Below are 17398 nucleotides of genomic sequence, written 5' to 3'. Positions count from 1 at the left end.
GAAAATTTTCTAGTTTAGGTTTTACATTTAGATTTATCATCTATTTTAAGTTCACCTTTGTGTAAGATACGATGTATGACTTGAGGTTCATTTTTTTTTCACCATGGATTTCCTATTGTTACAGAACCCTTTATCAAAAAGACAGCAGAAATTTGAGGTCATGTTCTTACCGTGTACTTCCTTGTATTATGTTTATGTTTATGTTTTTAATCCTCTGCTAGATTCTAAAGTCTTTGACAGACTTTTCCACATCCCCCGTAACACAGTGCCTTGAAAATATCATGCCCTCTCTGAATAAACCTGGACTACTTAAATGGAGAATGGAATAACAATCACTCAAAACTGGTCAGTTTTGTTTTCCCTTGCCCAAGAAAGAATCAGTGTTCTTGTGTGCAGTGCCTATGTGTTTACAGCTCTGACCCACCAGCAAGCAGGCAAAAGTCGCCTGTCCAGCATTTACAGTTGGCCTCCATACCCTAAGACTTTTAATACAAGGATAGAGGAACTAGTCTTACAGCAACATGAGTCTCAGTCTACCAATGGCATGAGGATACTCATGTTTTTTCTGACTGCATTCCAGCCCGTTGCACAAGCTCTGGCTGTCCTGAGGAATGATCATTTGTGGGCCTATTCTGGCCAGTGGGCAGGGTCAGCTCAGAAGCAATTTAGGGCCAGAACTAGTGGGTGGAGGTAGGCAGAGGCGGGAAATGTGCAACACTAGTATAACTGGGATTAATCAAGGTCATGCCTCTGATCCTAGAGCATATAAGCTCGTGTGGGCAAGCCCTTCTCATGACCTTCAACTCCATAGATTTACAAGCAAAGGCCTTCCTGAAACCCAGAGTGAGCAAGGCCAGCAGACTGATGCTTGGTCTTTGTCACTGAAAAGGCAAGAAGGTCTTAGAATGTCCACCTTTGAGGGTTTTGTATTTTTACTCTTAACACTGATTTTTGATTCTAATAACTTTAGTTTTCATCCAATACTCCACAGTCTCTCTTTTCCAGCTTAGCATAAAGACAAACACCAAATCATTTCTGATGAAGCCATGTAGAGGGACAGAATCTCAGACTGAAAAGATGCAATTCCATTTTGTTAATGTGAAAAACTGGAGAGCAAGAAAGTAAAGTAGAAAATATTTAAAAAAGTGATATTGATTTTTTTGTAGAATAACTGATATACTACAAATACTACAAGAAAGGTTTTTTTTTCCTTGTCTAGTGCCCATCATAGACTAAGTTCTCAGAAATTCCATACTATTAGCCATTATTAACATGTTTGCTTTTTCACAGTCTTTTTTATTATGGTAAAAATGCTACTATTATATCTACACAAGATGCAATACACATACATACACTTGCACACATTTGTACATATATAGACACAAGACACTAGAGCGAGAGAAATATAGAAGGACATAGAGATTAGGGACCCAGAGGAAAGGACAAATTCATTTATCTATCTATCTATCTATCTATCTATCTCTATATATCAAAGAAAAAAAATAAAAAGATAGTGAGAACCACTGTGGGCGGTTGTACATTGTGTTTATATCCATGCTAAGTCTCCGAACCTTCAGGCTACGTCTCTTCCATGTTTTTTATTCTCATATTACCATAGAAATTCTGGGATCATGGCTCCTCTTCAGCATTTGCACATCTTGAACATTCAGAGTCAGCTGGGTTATTTCGGGGAAAATTAAATTAAATGTATTTGTTGAATAAACATTAATGGAAAAGTCATCAAACCCTGAGCCAAGTGACCAATTAAATAAAATTCTACTAGTCAAGCAATTTGCCTTCCACCAAAATAAAATAAAGTCAAGTTAATTGGACTAGGAGCTGAGCAGAAATTTTAACAACCTAATTTAAAAAGCAACTGCCCATTAGTAGGAAGTGGGAGATGACAGGCCATTCTGGTAGGGCTGGATTCTCAGGACAAATCGTGCACTGTCCTTTGAAGCCTGAGATCAGCAAAAGGTGAAAGAGCAGTAAACACCGTGAGGTGCCCGAGGCACTGGGGCGGACAGGAGCCTGGCGGATGAATGTCCTCTCCAGGAAGATGTCATCATTCAGTGGGCTTGGTAGCTGGTTATACTGTAAGCTTTTTAGGGCAGGGCTCCCAGCTTCCTCTCCAGTTGTCTATGAGGGTTGTTTGTGCCGGGGATGTGATAAGCGGCCAGCTCTCTGGGGCACTCGAGGACAACTAAGGTAAGGACAACACCAGGTATGTTTAAAAATACCAAATGTGGTCATCTGGCCCACCTCTACTCGAGCACATGGCACACAGTGAGTCCCTAGAGCAACTGACCAGGTCCTGTGGCCACAATGGAGTTCTCCCAAGCCTTGGGTGTGGCTGGTTTCTGACGTTCAGTAGGCTGACGGCTTGTGACACCATTGAATGAACTCAGACCAGCTGCCCACAAAAAGCCTCCTCTCAGACAGTAAAACAAAAATAACAAGGCAGGTGTATCAATCATAATCCAAAGTTTACCTCCAGTGGTGATGCCCATTGCTTAGGTACTGTAGAGCACCCACACTGAAACACACTCCTTGTCCTACCTTCATATACCAGCCCAGTGGTTCTAAAACTTTAACCTGCATTAGAATCTTCTGGATGGCTCCCGGAGGGGTCTGATTCAGTAGCTCTGCGATAGGCCTGAGAATCTGCATTCCTTTTTTCTTTTTTCTTCTCCTCCTCCTCCTCCTTCTCCTTCTTCATCTTCTTCTTCCTCTCCTTTTTTTTTTTTACAAGAGGAGAAATTCACTTTATTTATTTACTTTCTGATAAGCTTAAATCCTTGATGGGTACAGCATTACATGGATTCTGCATCCAATAGCCTTAGCAGGAAGGTTGCTGCGGAATTTGGCACGAACCATCCACTGTTTCCATGAGCACGAGTTACCTTTCCCCAGATGACTCTGGTTTTGTTTGCTTTACAACCAGGAGTCACTGTGCTGTTCTTTGCCTTGTACACATAAGCACATCTCTTGCCTAAATTGAATTCAGTTTCACCTTGAACAGATACACCTTTAATTTTAAGAAGAGCTATGCATTCTCCCTGGTTCCAGAGACACTGCTGATAGACAGCAGAAATGCTCTTGGACCACAGCCTTCCAGAAACATTTGTTGCTATAGAGTCCTGTTCCCAGCAGGACTCCCCAGGCCCCCAGATGGAGGAAAGGGGAAGGCAATGCCCCGAGACTCTGCCTTTCTAAGGTCCCAGGTGGTGCTGATGCTGCAGGTTCAGTTTGAGAAACTTTGTATCAACATTTACTTGTATAACACTTCTTACTTCTATTTCTTTAAATTTGACACACAGTGGAAGCTTCAGAGTTCAGTAACTACTGATGATTCCATAGTATAAGAAAACAGTAACAGGGAAGCCAACAGCCTTTCAGTTTTACAGAAGTCAGATGTTTGACAGCCTTAAGGTTTTGAAACATAGATGCAAGCTCAGAGGTAGAATAAATAAGTCTTTAAATTGTTAAAATAGGGCTATGAAAAAGTTATGGTAGTCTGTGGAGACCTTTCTGGTCTGAGTATAAACAAGTCAATACTCATGGAACAGCTAAGATGCATTAATTGCAAGATAGTGTGAAAGAAAAGTGAAGGCATGGGCATTAGGCTATACATAATCTGTAGGAGTGAATTGTAGGAGTGAATTGTCTGATTTGACCTTGGGTCAACATTACATTCCAAGCAAAACACAATAACTGATTTTCAAAATACTAAGATTTCTCTTATAGCAACCCTGCCCATTACTCCACAGTGTCAAAGAAAATGTAATATGGCTAATAAGAAATCCTCCCTGGATGCAGGAGTGGAGAAGGACTTATGGCTCAGCTTAGGACACAACAGTGTTGTCCGCAGGAAGAAGTGGCTGCTGAATGACGTGGTCCACAGCCTCGTTCTCAGGGCATTGGAGGAATGGAGAAGAAAATCTGCTCTGCCTGGGGGACTTGTCCATGTACCTGGGAAGGGGAGGCTGTGAAAACGGAAGGGAGAGACTACTTTTGTAAACCAAACAAAGGGCTGAAAGTACTAGTGGGGAGACCGTCTCTTCTATCACAGCAAGATCAGAGAGTACCTGGGGTTGAAATAACAGCTGTTTTTGAAAGGGCCACACCATACTGGGAGCAGAGCAACCGCCATAACAGGGGAATGGCAGTGATGACGGAGGTACCTGGACAACCAAGGAGCAGCTTTCTGGGACCCAACTAGCAGTGGGAACCTTGGAGCTTAGATGCCAGTGACTCCAGAGGGGCAGGGCTTGTGCTGGTCTGTGTCCATTGGCCCCTCTAGATCCATCTTTGCCCTTTCTGCCATCTGTCCCCTGACAGACAGGGGCCTGATCCCTGGTTCTCTGGCTTCCTTAGGGCGGGGTCAATGGTGGGGGATAAGAATGTTGAAGGAGAGAGAGATAAGTATGGTACTCCTGTCTGTCCCTCCCTGTGCCTTATTCCTACCAGGGTTGGAGCAGTTGCTGTATTCCTTTAAGCCTGGGGCTAGTAGGGGTGAGGTTATGGCTCTTCGTTTAACAGCTTTCTCCCATTTCCCTCAGGCTTACAGGTGGTGAAGTCTTCCTGCTATTTATTGCTAGTGTCTGAAGTGTCACCTTCTCTTGTTTGTTCTTTAATCCTGTCCACACCACTGTGAAACCTTGCCTTCATTCAACCCTCGTCAAGCCCTTTGAGCTGACCTGCTGTTTGCTGCCTGGACCCCGACTGAAAAAAAGATCAAAGTCCAAGCTTCTGAGTTTCCACCAATGGAGCGTGAACATTGGTGAGCTCCAGATTATAAATGCAATCATCAACTTCCCTCAGGAACCATGCAGCAGGAGAGCCATGTTTACAGCTTTTAATTAAGTTTAAAGTACAAAGGTGCCTGGAATTAAACATATTTTCGTCTCCTTCACCTTATCCACAGTCAAAGTGGGAGAAGAAAAATAGTTGCAATCATTTGTTAGTGTATAGATAGATACAGATATAGATATAGATATAGATATATACATATATGTAGATGTAGAATATCTCTGTAACGTGGAGACTTATGAGTTTGAGAGTAAGGAAGCATGAAGTAAGGGAAACACCATGAGTCTAAGATTTCAAACTCTAACATCTTGACCCAAGAAAGAAGGCAAACCCTAGAAAATTAGGAGTGGATTCTATCATCTCAAAGACCTCCTCTAATATTAAAATGATAGGAAATTACTTGACTTCTCTGTCTCTAACTTTGGTCATCTCTATTAACCAAGATCATAATAGCATAATAGCACTGACTTTTTAAGGGTCTGGTGAAAATTAAATGATAAATATTGAATTCAACAAAAAACAACATGAAAGTGACCTAGCACAATATTGGGCACATAATAATCATTATAGTAGTTTTTTTTTTAATGTAGAGTTATTATTTAGCTATAGAATAGAGTCAGACCTCAGTAGTCATCCGCTTCAGAACTTGTCATACCCTGCACTCAGGTTGCCTTTTGACGAGAAAAAAATGTTTCAGCACTTGGCGCTTGCTCGCCACTCAGGGCCCCTCTCACGATGAAACAGAGATGTGTCAGCCTCATGGGAGCTCGTGAAAGAGTTTAGTACTTGTGGGATTTGGCACTTGTCACAGGTTCCAGAATGAATTAACGACAAGTACAGAGGTACCACTGTATTAGTTAGTTTTAGCTATAGAATGGCCATTACTGCTTATAAAGAGGGTTTACCAGCCTTTTTTTCTTCTCTCAAGTAAAAGATACAAAGCATGCTTCTTTAAAGTGCTTTAGGGTTATGGAAACTCTGGACTAATCTTGTTTCCTGGCTTTAAATGAAAGAAACAGAAATCTTATTTCTGGGAGACAAAGCAGTAATTTTTTTTCCTGTTTCTTTAACCCTCTGAAACTTTTTCTAGGGCACCTAAAAATGTTGGAGTGCTTGGTGAGCTTGCTATAGAGGGAAATATGCATCTGATGGGTGCAGGAAGGTTAGACTGGATGACCTTGAGCATCCTTCCAACCTTGAGTTTGCTGAGATAGACAATAGAGGTTATGAAAATGAATATTAGCATAAAATCATCTTGTGAATCTGATCATACTAATGAAAAAAGGACACATTAATCAATTTATTTCTTGGAACTATATTAATGTTTTTAGCCTTCCATATTCAGTTTACTAAATCACTTTTGACAGTATGTTATGGTAATGTAGTCATAGGAAAGAGTTAATTCATTTCTACCCAAAAGCAATTTACTATCTCTCAAGTGTAGAATAAGAACTACAATGTGTGGCTAAACTGATATCCACGCATCAATGGAAACAGGCCCTAGGAACTTAAAGTTTCATTTCCTCCCTGACATCTTGCCAACGTTCTCTGTTCCTAGAAACCTCCACCCAAATGTAGGGAGAGGAGAGGACAGGCACCCTGTAAAATATATTCAGATTTAAGAGTTGAGACTTTGTAACTAAAGATAACACCCCCAAATTAATGTTTTGCTTCTTGTGCTCTCTTAATTCAGTTTGACTTTTTACCCCATAGGCTTTTAAGTTTATACAGTTTTCAAGCATAAAACACTGGAGAACTTCTTAATGAACTGGAATGATGTCAGGATGTATAATTCTTGTGGCAACAATAAATGCTGAAAAATAAATATCTACCGCTACGTTATAAGAAAGAAATCTTTACAATTGGGTTGTCCCACAAAATATGACTCAGCATACTGGAACGGGCTACAGTTTGAAATTCGTACATCCTCATGGAACTATTCTCTAGACTGTAAGGCCCAAGGGGACAGGGAAGTCCATTTTCTGCCCTGATGCCCCCGCGCACCTTCAACAGTGTCTAACACAGAGGGAGCACTCAGGGCTATTCGGTGGATGAATTCCCTCCTCTAACACATAAACATTTACATCCAGAGTATTTTAGATGTTTGAAACATTTTCTATATGCTTTATGAATTACTTAGTATTTCAACCCAGTGTAAAATAAGATTATCTATTGGTTCTCTGCTAGTAAATTTATAGATTTATTTAAGGTGGGAAATTGCTAAATAAAAAATTATGGTAAAATTTGTTCTAAGTCAACAGTCCATTGTATTTTCTTTTAATAAATGTTCCCTTAAAACTTGTAAATTATAGCCATATGTTAATTTTTACCAATGGTAGTGGTGTTGTGTTACCTTGATGCTTCAATAGGGTGATTAGATCAAATATGAATGACTTTTAGTATATATATCCCAAATATCGCATGGTGCCTACATATACTAAAAATTTCGTCATTGTTTATCTGAAATTCAAATGTAAGTGAACACCGTATTTTTTTCCTTCTAAATTTGACAATCTTAGCTTCAAAGTAAGTGTCATTGCTCTCATCTTCAAGTGTTGTCACAATCAAATAAAAGGAGCTAACTGCATAAACCCACAACTGTGTTCAAACAGAATGCCTTTAGCCCACGCTATTTTACCATCGACTTCCCTGAGAAAATAAACAGACTAAGGGAGAAAATGGCCTTGGGAGTGATGGCAGCGTGTGACCCTCCACAGGGCCTCTCCTTTGTAGTTCTCGAGGTCAGTGGCTCCGGGGACAGTGACCCACTGTGCCCTGAGTCCTACCCTGTGTGAAGAATGAACTCTGTCTCACATTACAGGTTCTTATCAGTGCTCTCTTCCAGAAGTTTCTTCCCACCTCTGGAGGAACAGCCCTGACCATGTGAAAATGCTAGATATTCTAAGAATGCAGCACAAAGATATTTTCTTCCTGGAAGACCTCTCTTCGGTCAGGTTAACCCCACGCGGAGGTAAAAGCCTCTGCAGCTGTGAACCTTTGCCCTTTGACTCTTGATCATACTCTTCCTAAGTATAGAAATGTGTGTCTTTAATGTTTTGCCAAATTCCCCAAATGCTTCAAATGAGAAAATCAGCGGCTCCATGCAATGACTCCTGTTCTCAGCATGAGTCTTCCCCTTGCCTTTGTCCCCTTTCTCCAAACTGTCGCCAAATGGGCGTTGAACACCACATGTGAGGACCTTGGGGTGAGCAGGCTCCGTGAGGCTGTAGGTCCCATTGTGCTACCTTTAGAACTTGACAGAGCAGCATTCTAAACTAATTGTCCTTGAGTCAATCACTTAACCCCACTGAGCTTCAATGTCCTCATCTATAAAATGGGGCTCCCAATACCATGCAGCCCGTAGGGTCAGGCACACGAGATAGCGTAAAGCACCCAGGAATATGGCAAATGCTATGTAAATGTTATTCTCATTAATATAAAAATATATTTCAGATTGTGCAAATATCCACAGAAATTTGCTTTCTAACAACTATTGTTTCCTTTACAGAAACAAGGATTTTCAATAGCTTTTTTCTAATTTTTAAAATTTACTTATTGATTTGAGAGAGAGAGAGAGAATGAAACATTGACTTGTTTCTCCAATTATTTATGCATTTATTGGTTGATTCTTGCATGTGCCCTAATGGGAAGTCGAACCTGCAACCTTGGCCAGTTGGGACGACACTTGAACCAACTAAGCTACCTGGCCAGGGCCAATAGGTCTTAACGGTAATTAAGAAATGGCTTAATAAAGTAGATACATATCATAAGTGGCATTAGAATAAAATGAAACTGTAAATTTCATTTTTTAAGAAGAGCTCTAAGCAGTTGGCTTCCTAACACTTACAGGGAGACCACAAGAACTGCACAGAATTCTTGTCTCCACTGTACTACTGCACAGGATAGAACACAGACTGTCACGGTGTCAAAACTGAGTCATTTCCCTAGGGGGCAAGGTATGGGCAAATCAGCAGCTGTCCCCACCCACCAGGTGAACTACTGCTGGCAGAGGGAGAAAGGCATGCTGGGAGCAATTTTGTACTATTCTGCAGGGACAGCGTTTTCGCACATGGGGGAAAGTGTACTTCTGCCAGCCTCCACCTCTGTGCTGACCTGAGTTTAGCCTGAACGGACCACAGGCCACTGAGAAAGCGCCTCTCAGCCCAGTCGATCACACGCAAAAGGAAGTCCAGGAGTTCTTGTTAGTAATATGGTTTGTTTCCATTTTTCTCCAAGGGAGAAAAAGCTGAGTTAAGAACAGAAATCAGAATCTGGAATCTGCTCACCCAAAGAATAATGGATCTATTCTGTTCCAAAAATGCCTTGATTGTTGATTTGTTTACTTCAGCTCCTTCTGTGAAGGAGAGTATCAGAATTTTGGGGACAAAGCAAAACTGGGAGCAAGGGGGGAGAGAGAGAGAGAGAGAGAGAGAATGCACAAGTGTGTGAACAGAGTTCCTTTATCTAAGGCTTCCAAATGCTTTTGTAATGAGGCTGCCCACTGCCTGAGGCATCAAAACTCAGGTTACTTTGCCCCAAAGCTATATTTAAGCCACCTTTAAATTGGGTGACCTTGTCTTCTGAGACTTATTTATTTCATTATCCTGGGCCTTTGTTTCCTTGTCTGTAAAATAAACATATTGGATTAGACACAATCTGAGATTGTTGCAATCTAAAATGTTCTCTTATTATGTTACTGAAACAGGGACAAGAGACTAGGATTCACCATGAGCCATGTAAGGTCAACACTCTGTGTGTGTGTGTGTGTGTGTGTGTGCGCGCGTGTGTACATGTCTTATTAGTGCAAAGGACTTACTCAGCATTCATGACATTTTTCTTTGCCGATTTTGAAAGTGGGAACCAGGTTCTGTGCATTTTAGCAAAATGGCTGTGCTAGTGAGTTTTAACTCCTAACTTTGGAAAAGGTAAATGTCAATGTGTAGCACAGAGAACCAAGGCTGGGACACCATACTGTTATTGAGCCACTTTAGAAAGAAAACTGGTTCTTTCTTCACCCAATAAAATATAAGGGCAATTAAAATTGTCAAGTTTTTTTTTTTCTTTGTCCTCTTTCTCTATGACAAGTAAGGGCTTGGGATTTGGTCAGAGAAGCGGAGGCTCACAGTTCTCTACTGCCATTTACCAAGTATTATTTAAAACATGGGACATTAGCAGTTGGACATTAGCACTTTCATACCTCATACAATCCTTTCTGTAAGAGTAATAATAAAAGCAAGGGCAGCAACCATGCATTGAGTGCTTAGTTATGTTCTAGGCAGGGTTCTAAGTTAAGTGTTTTACCAACTGATGCTTAATCTTCCTATATCCTAGTGAAAAAGGACCTATCACCCACCCTATAGGGAGGGTGGATAATTTGTGCAGTGTCTCAGAGCTAGTAAGGAAAGGATTCAAGGTTTGTACAATTGTGAATCCAAAGTCCTTGCTCTCAATGATTCCTAGATTCTGCCACTGATCTCCATTTGATTGTGAACGCTGAGACAGTTTCTTGCCTTTATGGCCTCATTAGTATTCTTGTCTCCCTTCATTTGGCCAACAACACATCTGCAAAGGAATTCGTAGCCACGGAACGGACTTCCTTCGTGCAAATCTAAGCGCGCCACTTCCGGAACGAGCAAGCGTTCAGGGCCACCTGAGCATCTGTGTGCGCCAGGGCTAGCCCAGGCACAGCAGACATTGCCATGACGTGCTTTTCAGAGAATAGCGTTCCCTTGGTCTCCCCAGAGCTATGCCAAGGGCCCATTTGCAATTCACAGGATTTTCTTTGAAACATTCAGCCATCCCAATTAGGTCAAGGACTCTTTCTCAGGTTCCTCTTGTTCCCTGATGAATCTTAATGCTCTCTGAGTATGTGAGGGTAGAAAATACTTCTCAAGTTCTGATAAGGGACTAGAACCTTCCCTTGCCTCTTCTCAGGATAGCTGGCACAGCTGTATTCAGGTAAGGACTGTAAGAGAGCACAGTCGGCAGGAATTGGGGGCATAGTATCGTGTGATGGCGGGACGGCTCTAGTGGATGACTGCCCCAAGGATTCTAATTCTTGGACAGGCTACAGGGTGCTGGCATGCCGATTTTAGAAAATGCAGATCCTAACTTCAGTGACATGAACGAGAGCCTCCAGTCCCTCCCCCCGCTGCCGACTAGCTGCTCTGTGCCCCAGTGTCTGCCCAGGCTGCCTGGGAGAGAGCAGCTGTGGACAGGGGCGGGGGTGCCAGGCGCCGCTCACAGTGCTGCCCAGTGTCCCGGCCGAGCAAGTGGAATTCCAAGACTTCTCTGAAACCCTTGCAAGGCAACCATTGCAGAATGGAAGGAAAGCAAACAGCTCAAGGACTCTTGCTCAAACCAGGAATTTGTCCGACAGCATTGCAAACCCACTGGGGATATTTCATAGGCTGCTGATTTCTTGCGGCAGACAAGAAGCCACGCCTAAGGAGACAAAGGGCCATGTCTTTGCTCACCTTTAGTTGATGGGTGATCTGGCTCTGAGCACACCTGAAGAGCCATTGCCAGCACCACTGACCACCTATAGGCTTTGCATCATTTCAGGTTTGCAAGGTGCTCTGTGGCCCCTCTGTAGAGACCTACATCCAGGTTCAGCGAGCCCTTACAGATTACTATAGATTGTGGTTGATCTGCCCCAACTCTCCGGGTTGCTGTTGGTTTATAAGGACTTTCTATAGCCTGGTACAGAATCTATGGTTGATGAATTCACATATTATTTGTCTTTTTTTCTCTGCCCTGATGTTAACTTGCCAGAGAGAGAAGTGAGCTGCCAAAACTCAGCCACATCCAAGTGACTGTGATCCCTCCAGATGCAATGTGTGAGTGGGACATCTTTCCCAGCTCCCTTCCAATGCAGAGTGTTCTAGAGACTACACAGGAGTTACAGAGCCCAAAGGCCAATACACTCGAAAGTATGGAAAAGAAAATCCTGTTTCTGTGGAAGACTCTATTAGCCCATATCCCAGATGAAGCAGAGTGGGGACTGGGGTACATGGGTGTTACCCTCCGCCCATGGTGGGTGACAGGCAAGCTCAGAACTTAGGCTAGAGTATGGTTTGAAACCTTAAAAAAGTGAAGTGGATAATCGTTCAAATAAGATGGCTTCGTTACATAGCTCCCCGAGGCAGGAAGTAAGAGTACACTTTCAGCTGCATGATTCTATGGAAAGATCATCACAGAGGACAGTTTTGTGTGCCTTCTAATCCCACGTAACACTTAAACACTTCATTAAGTACATTTGATGAAGGTCATTCCTTCCTGTTCCATATTCCATATGAAGTTTTTTTCTTTGCCTGATATTGTTACAAGTGCTAAAGACGCTAGCTGCCCTTACTTAGGAAGAACTTCAAATCACCAGATTCTTTTAAATGTGAGTGTCTATTTTCCTTGGTTCTAAACTTTTCTTCTTCTCCACCTCTGGATGTTTCAGTTCTTTTCCTTTTACTGATTCCCCAGCAGCTCCCCGGGAAACCAGCAACAAGGAAAACAATTAAAATAAGTATCATATGTCCCAAGCTGTGGCTTTCTTATTCTTGGCTCTTATTTTTGGTTTTCATTTGATTTGAAAGAGTATTTCAATTTGCAATAGATCAGTCACATCTTGCCCGGCTCTCCAGCTCTTGTGTTTTTTCCTTCCAAGAGCCTGCTTTGCTTAGCATTCTTGGAGAAGCTCAGTCTGCCTCATCAGAGGGGGGAATGCCTCTCACAATTTCAAGGTGCTCAAAATGAACGCATGTGAGGATGTGACTGCTATTCCTCTTATTAGATTGAACCACATGAAACTGATGACCCTGGACCATTTTTGACCTATAAAAATAACTTCATATGGTTTAACCTAATAGGCAGGAATTTGAGGCTCATTTTCATACAGTGAACCACAATTCTTCTCAGATAGAGAGAATAAGATTTTCTTCCCCCTTTCCTAGACTGCCTTTGGACTGAATTCACACTTTTCTAACGATGACCTAAGAGCTGGCACTCCCTGGCCAGTCCTGCAATCCTCACGTCAATTCCGCGAGGAGGGAATGTTCCCATTTTACCTATCTGGATATTGAGGCTCCGAGAGGTCTGCTCTCTCTACTCCTTGCCCTCTCCCCTCTACCATATAGTCTCCTCTTTGCATTAGTTTCACAACCTTTTTAAAGTTTTTCCTAACATGACTTTTCAACTAATTTTGCCTGAAACAAATGTGGGCAAATTATCCACCGCCTGCTTTTCATTGTGTCCTAATTGCACGAGACAGGATGGCAGTGCCTCCCTGTTGATAAGGAACAGTGCCTTTCTGTATCCATTGGTGGTCCCTCATTTCCTCGAGTAGACAAGCTTCTACTTTACCCGGTTTTTAAAAGTTGGAGGCAGGTGACCCATTTTTATGTGTTAGGAACAAACTGGGAAGCCAGAGCACAGATACATGGTGCTTAGAGATGCCATCAAATATAATCTGAGAAATCAAATTAATCTGACATGTACTTAATGAAGTACATAATCATTATTATGTCTCATGGTAATTAGGCATAAATGGGATGCCTTCCATATAAATGACTGTAATTGGTTTGTACACAGTCAAACCAAGTGTTTAGGTTTTATTTTTTTCCTGATCACATTCAGTTTTATAAGACCTATAATGGATATCAATACGGACAGCATTCCCTGATTCTATGTATCGTCATCGTCATCATCATTGTCATCATCATTATCACACGCATAGGCCAGCGTCAACATGGATCTTGCACCTTTCTCCTCAACAGTTAGGTTTTCTCTGTTCTCTAGCCTGCGGTGGCTGCGTCTTGCGGGGCTGTGCCCCTGGCACCTGCCAGCCTGCGAAGACTCACCGTCGGAAGGGCTCCCTCAGCAGCTCCTGAAGCTGTGCTCTTCTTTCCCCTGACGTGGGTGTCCTGCACGCCGAGGGCCTCCTGTGACTAATCCCTGGGCTCTGACGGGTGAGTGCAAGTGGGGCTGGGGCTGATACGAAAGAGGACGAAGCAGCTGCATGAGGAGAATTATTAATACCATATTGATACCCATTCTAGATCTTCTCAAACTAAACACAGCTGTAGCAAGGCTGAGGCCTGGGCTGCTGGCCGAGTGTGGGATTTCTGTGTTGCAAACGACGTTGTTTATATTGCTTTAATCTAAAGGGAATTCATTGGCTCCCAAACTGAAATGATGGGGGTGGACCCAGGTGCATGGGGTTGCCTCCGGGTAGCTGTGCGTCCCTGTACCTAAGTCCTGCTTTTCTCTGTGCTGATTTAATCTTCGAGGAATTTCTGCACGGGGAGAAGATGGCCATCCGCAGCTCCCGACTTAAATCGACCATCTCAGAATTCACAGGAGAAAGTACATCTTTTTCAGTAATTTCAGCAAAATTCTCAGATTAACTCTGATTTGCCTGGTCCATACCTGAACGAAGCTGAGAGGCCATGAGAATGCGAAGCCCTCGTCAACAGCCAGGCCTCCATCGCAGGCTGTAGGTAGACACAGTCCACTAGACTATTAGACCGATAGCAGCAAGAGTGGGCTGCAAAGGCAAATTGGATCTTGTTACCAGAAACGGGAGAAGAGAGCTGGGCCGTGGCGATTATAGACGTCCGCTATCGTAGCTGGAGCAGAGGTAAAGTACTCCACAGGTAAAATGGCCTCAGAGCCCCCGTATTCAGGAGATATGGCTCAGAGAAGGGGAAGTGTTAGGATTAAGGTAAATACTGTAGAAGAAAAAGGAGTAGGTATGATATCAGTGACAAATTCTACTTATTAAGTATGTCTCTTAAGACCTTAAGCCAAGCCCTGGCTGGTGAGACTCAGTGGATTGAGCACTGGTCTGTGAACTAAAGCGTCACTGGTTCAATTCCCAGTCAGGGCACATTCCTGGTTTGCAGGCCAGGCCCCCAGTTGGGGGTGTACAGGAGGCAACCACACATTGATTTTTCTCTTCCTCTCTTTCTCCCTCCCTTCTCCTCTCTCTAAAAATAAGTAAATAAAATCTTTTATAAAAAAAGACCTTAAACTGAGTACAAGTTTTACTTTTCTATCTCTTAAAATATTTCCCTCAACTGTGTGCTGTTATTTGAAATAATTGTTTTTTAACCATGGAAAACCCTTCATTCTAGAAATAAAGAAAACAGATTAAAGTTCAGCTGCCCTGGGAAAAGCAATACAGAGGTATGCATAAGCTGTATACAAGGCGAAGTAGAAATAAACACATCTACTTCCTATTTTGAAAAAGAAAGAGAATTACAAAGAAGCAGGAAAGAGGATGCATTCAAAGAAGAAAGAAAGAAGATGCTAGTTGACTAAGGACAGAAGGTAGTCGAAACTGACTTCTCAAATTTGTCATCATCAAGCCATTTGAACACAAATATTGGCCACAAGGCTCACCTTAGTGGAAATTCTAATGTATAGCATGTCTTCACTTGGATCTCTTGGCTTCTCAGTTTATTGAATGAGAACCAAACTTTCCATACTTAGTAGTAGCTCTTGGTTGACAAGTCTCAGCAGTCTTGGCCCAGTTAGGTCATAATTCAAACTAGTGAGAAGAATGCAAGATAAAACACGCCATACTGGAAACTCTCTGGCTCTTAGCCATATCAAGAGCCTTGGATTTCTTAATAAAGTTAAACATTTTTTTTTTTCCTTTTCTGATGCAATCTGCATTTTGCTAAGCAGGACTTAAACTATCTTAAACTTTATTCTAGAAAAAAAAAAAATAGTCCAAGCTCTGATATCCCTTTAAGCCTCTGAAATTGCAGAAGTTCAGGTTTATTCGATATGTAAAACACACTGAAAAGTGACATATTATGTGCCCCTTAGTGCGACACCATCTTTCTTAAAGTGGAAAAAAAAGAACATTTGGGAAGCTGACCCCTCAGGTGACTTGGCTCCAGACCTGACCACATGGGTCAGAACACTCACTTTAAGGTATTCGGAAGATTCCCTAATGGGGGTTGGTGGGGGCCAAAAAAGCGACTTCACAGTCAAAAGGGGTTCTATGATGTTCTGTCTTCAACATGAGAAATATTTGAAAGAATATGAACATAGATCAAACAATATTCTAAAAATACCAATAAAGTTAATGCCACAAGACACCACAGAAAAAATTAATTACTTTGTGCTTTTATAATTAGTGGTGATATTATGGTCATTTCTGGACCACCCAGCTCTGACATCACAAGTAGAATGAAAGGAAAATGTCAGGAATGGAGGGGGAGAGGATAATGGAGAGGAAAAAAAGATGCCTGGAAGACAAGATGACTTTTCTTCTCTGTTATAAAAACATCTTAAAACTCGTAATAGTAACTTTTAAATTAGCCCTGGCTGGTATGGCTCAGTGGATTGAGCGCTGGCCTGCTAACCAAAGGGTCACTGGTTCGATTCCCAGTCAGGGCACATGCCTGGGTTGCGGGCCAGGTCTCCAGAAGGGGGTGCACAAGAGGCAACCACACATTGATGTTCTTCTCCCTCACTTTCTCCCTCCCTTCCCCTCTATCTAAGAATAGAAATAAATAAAACCTAAAAAAAAAAAAAAAACACACCTTATAAATTAATCCCCTGTTCTTAACTAGGAGAGAGAAGGGGAATTCTTACCATATATCTGGGAATCAGACACTAAAAATTAAAGGTGTTGCTTGTAATCACAGATAAAAACTGAGCACTGCATTAAAACTTAGAAGTTCCTCACAGAATCCCTGGCTTTTATTTCACTCACAGGATAGAAATCAAATTACTCTCTGGTTGTCCTACCCTGTCTGAACCTGCAATACTCATTGTGCTTTAGGTTCCTATATGTTTTTCAAATGCACTCCAAACCAGTAGCCTATCAGTAACAATTGTCCAGGTCTCTGAAATAGCCTATCAGTAACAATTATCTGTATCTCTGAAGATAGGCTTCAAAAGAAACCTTTGTCTACAAGCCTCTCTTTAAGCTTATTCTGGACAATGGCAAAGGCCACCATTGGCTACTGTGACCTCCCCGGCGCCCTCTCCCAGACGGATCCACCAGACAGGCCCAGTGACTCTCACCGCTTCATTGCCTTTTACCCTCAAGTCAACAGGAAAGGAAAACAGTGACAAAAATGAGGTGAGAGGTTCTAGGTTGAGATTGTGAGGCATTTGAAACCAGGTAGGAGGGGTGGGATCACACCTTCACACGTGAGTGGACAAACGGCCACGTTTGCTCAAGGTTAGCCACCCTTCCCCTCCTTGAGTCAACACTCGCGGTTTCCTCAAAATATAAGAAATGCTGCTGGAATTATGGATTATGTCAGGTGAGCCGGGGTGGGAATTAACCCAAACAATCCCTTAGCACTGGCCTCATATTCTGTTTTTCCTTTTTTTCCCTCACAGTAAAACAGGAAAATTGTACAATGTTTGAGTTTCAGCTCCAGAGAGCTGCCTGTCTAGTAACCTGGAGGCTACAAGGTGCCGTCTCCCCGGCTCCTTCTTCCTTTCGTAGCAGGGGCTTTGATGTAAATAATTTGGGCAAAATGCTGTGTTCGCATTTAGAAAGAAGCGCAGGCTCTGGGCCAGCTGCTGAGAACCAGGTTGGAAGTCTTAATCTAATTGCTACCAG

The 17398-nt window shown here is 42.3% G+C and overlaps 1 protein-coding gene and 1 pseudogene across 1 annotated transcript in view; both read right to left on the bottom strand.

The window, feature by feature from the left end:
- Positions 1-17398, bottom strand: part of SASH1 (SAM and SH3 domain containing 1) — a 209595-nt gene that overhangs the window by 186152 nt on the left and 6045 nt on the right. The gene's annotated exons all lie outside the window — the stretch shown is intronic.
- Positions 2791-17398, bottom strand: part of LOC129066940 (60S ribosomal protein L35a-like) — a 40514-nt pseudogene continuing 25906 nt past the window's right edge.

The sequence above is a fragment of the Pteronotus mesoamericanus genome, unplaced genomic scaffold (assembly GCF_021234165.1).
Source record: "Pteronotus mesoamericanus isolate MK-2021 breed Mesoamerican mustached bat unplaced genomic scaffold, CSHL_Meso_final contig_20, whole genome shotgun sequence".
In the NCBI taxonomy this organism is placed as follows: Eukaryota; Metazoa; Chordata; class Mammalia; order Chiroptera; family Mormoopidae; genus Pteronotus; species Pteronotus mesoamericanus.
Note: the sequence above shows the minus strand (reverse complement) of the source record. Positions and strands in the feature narration are given on the sequence as shown.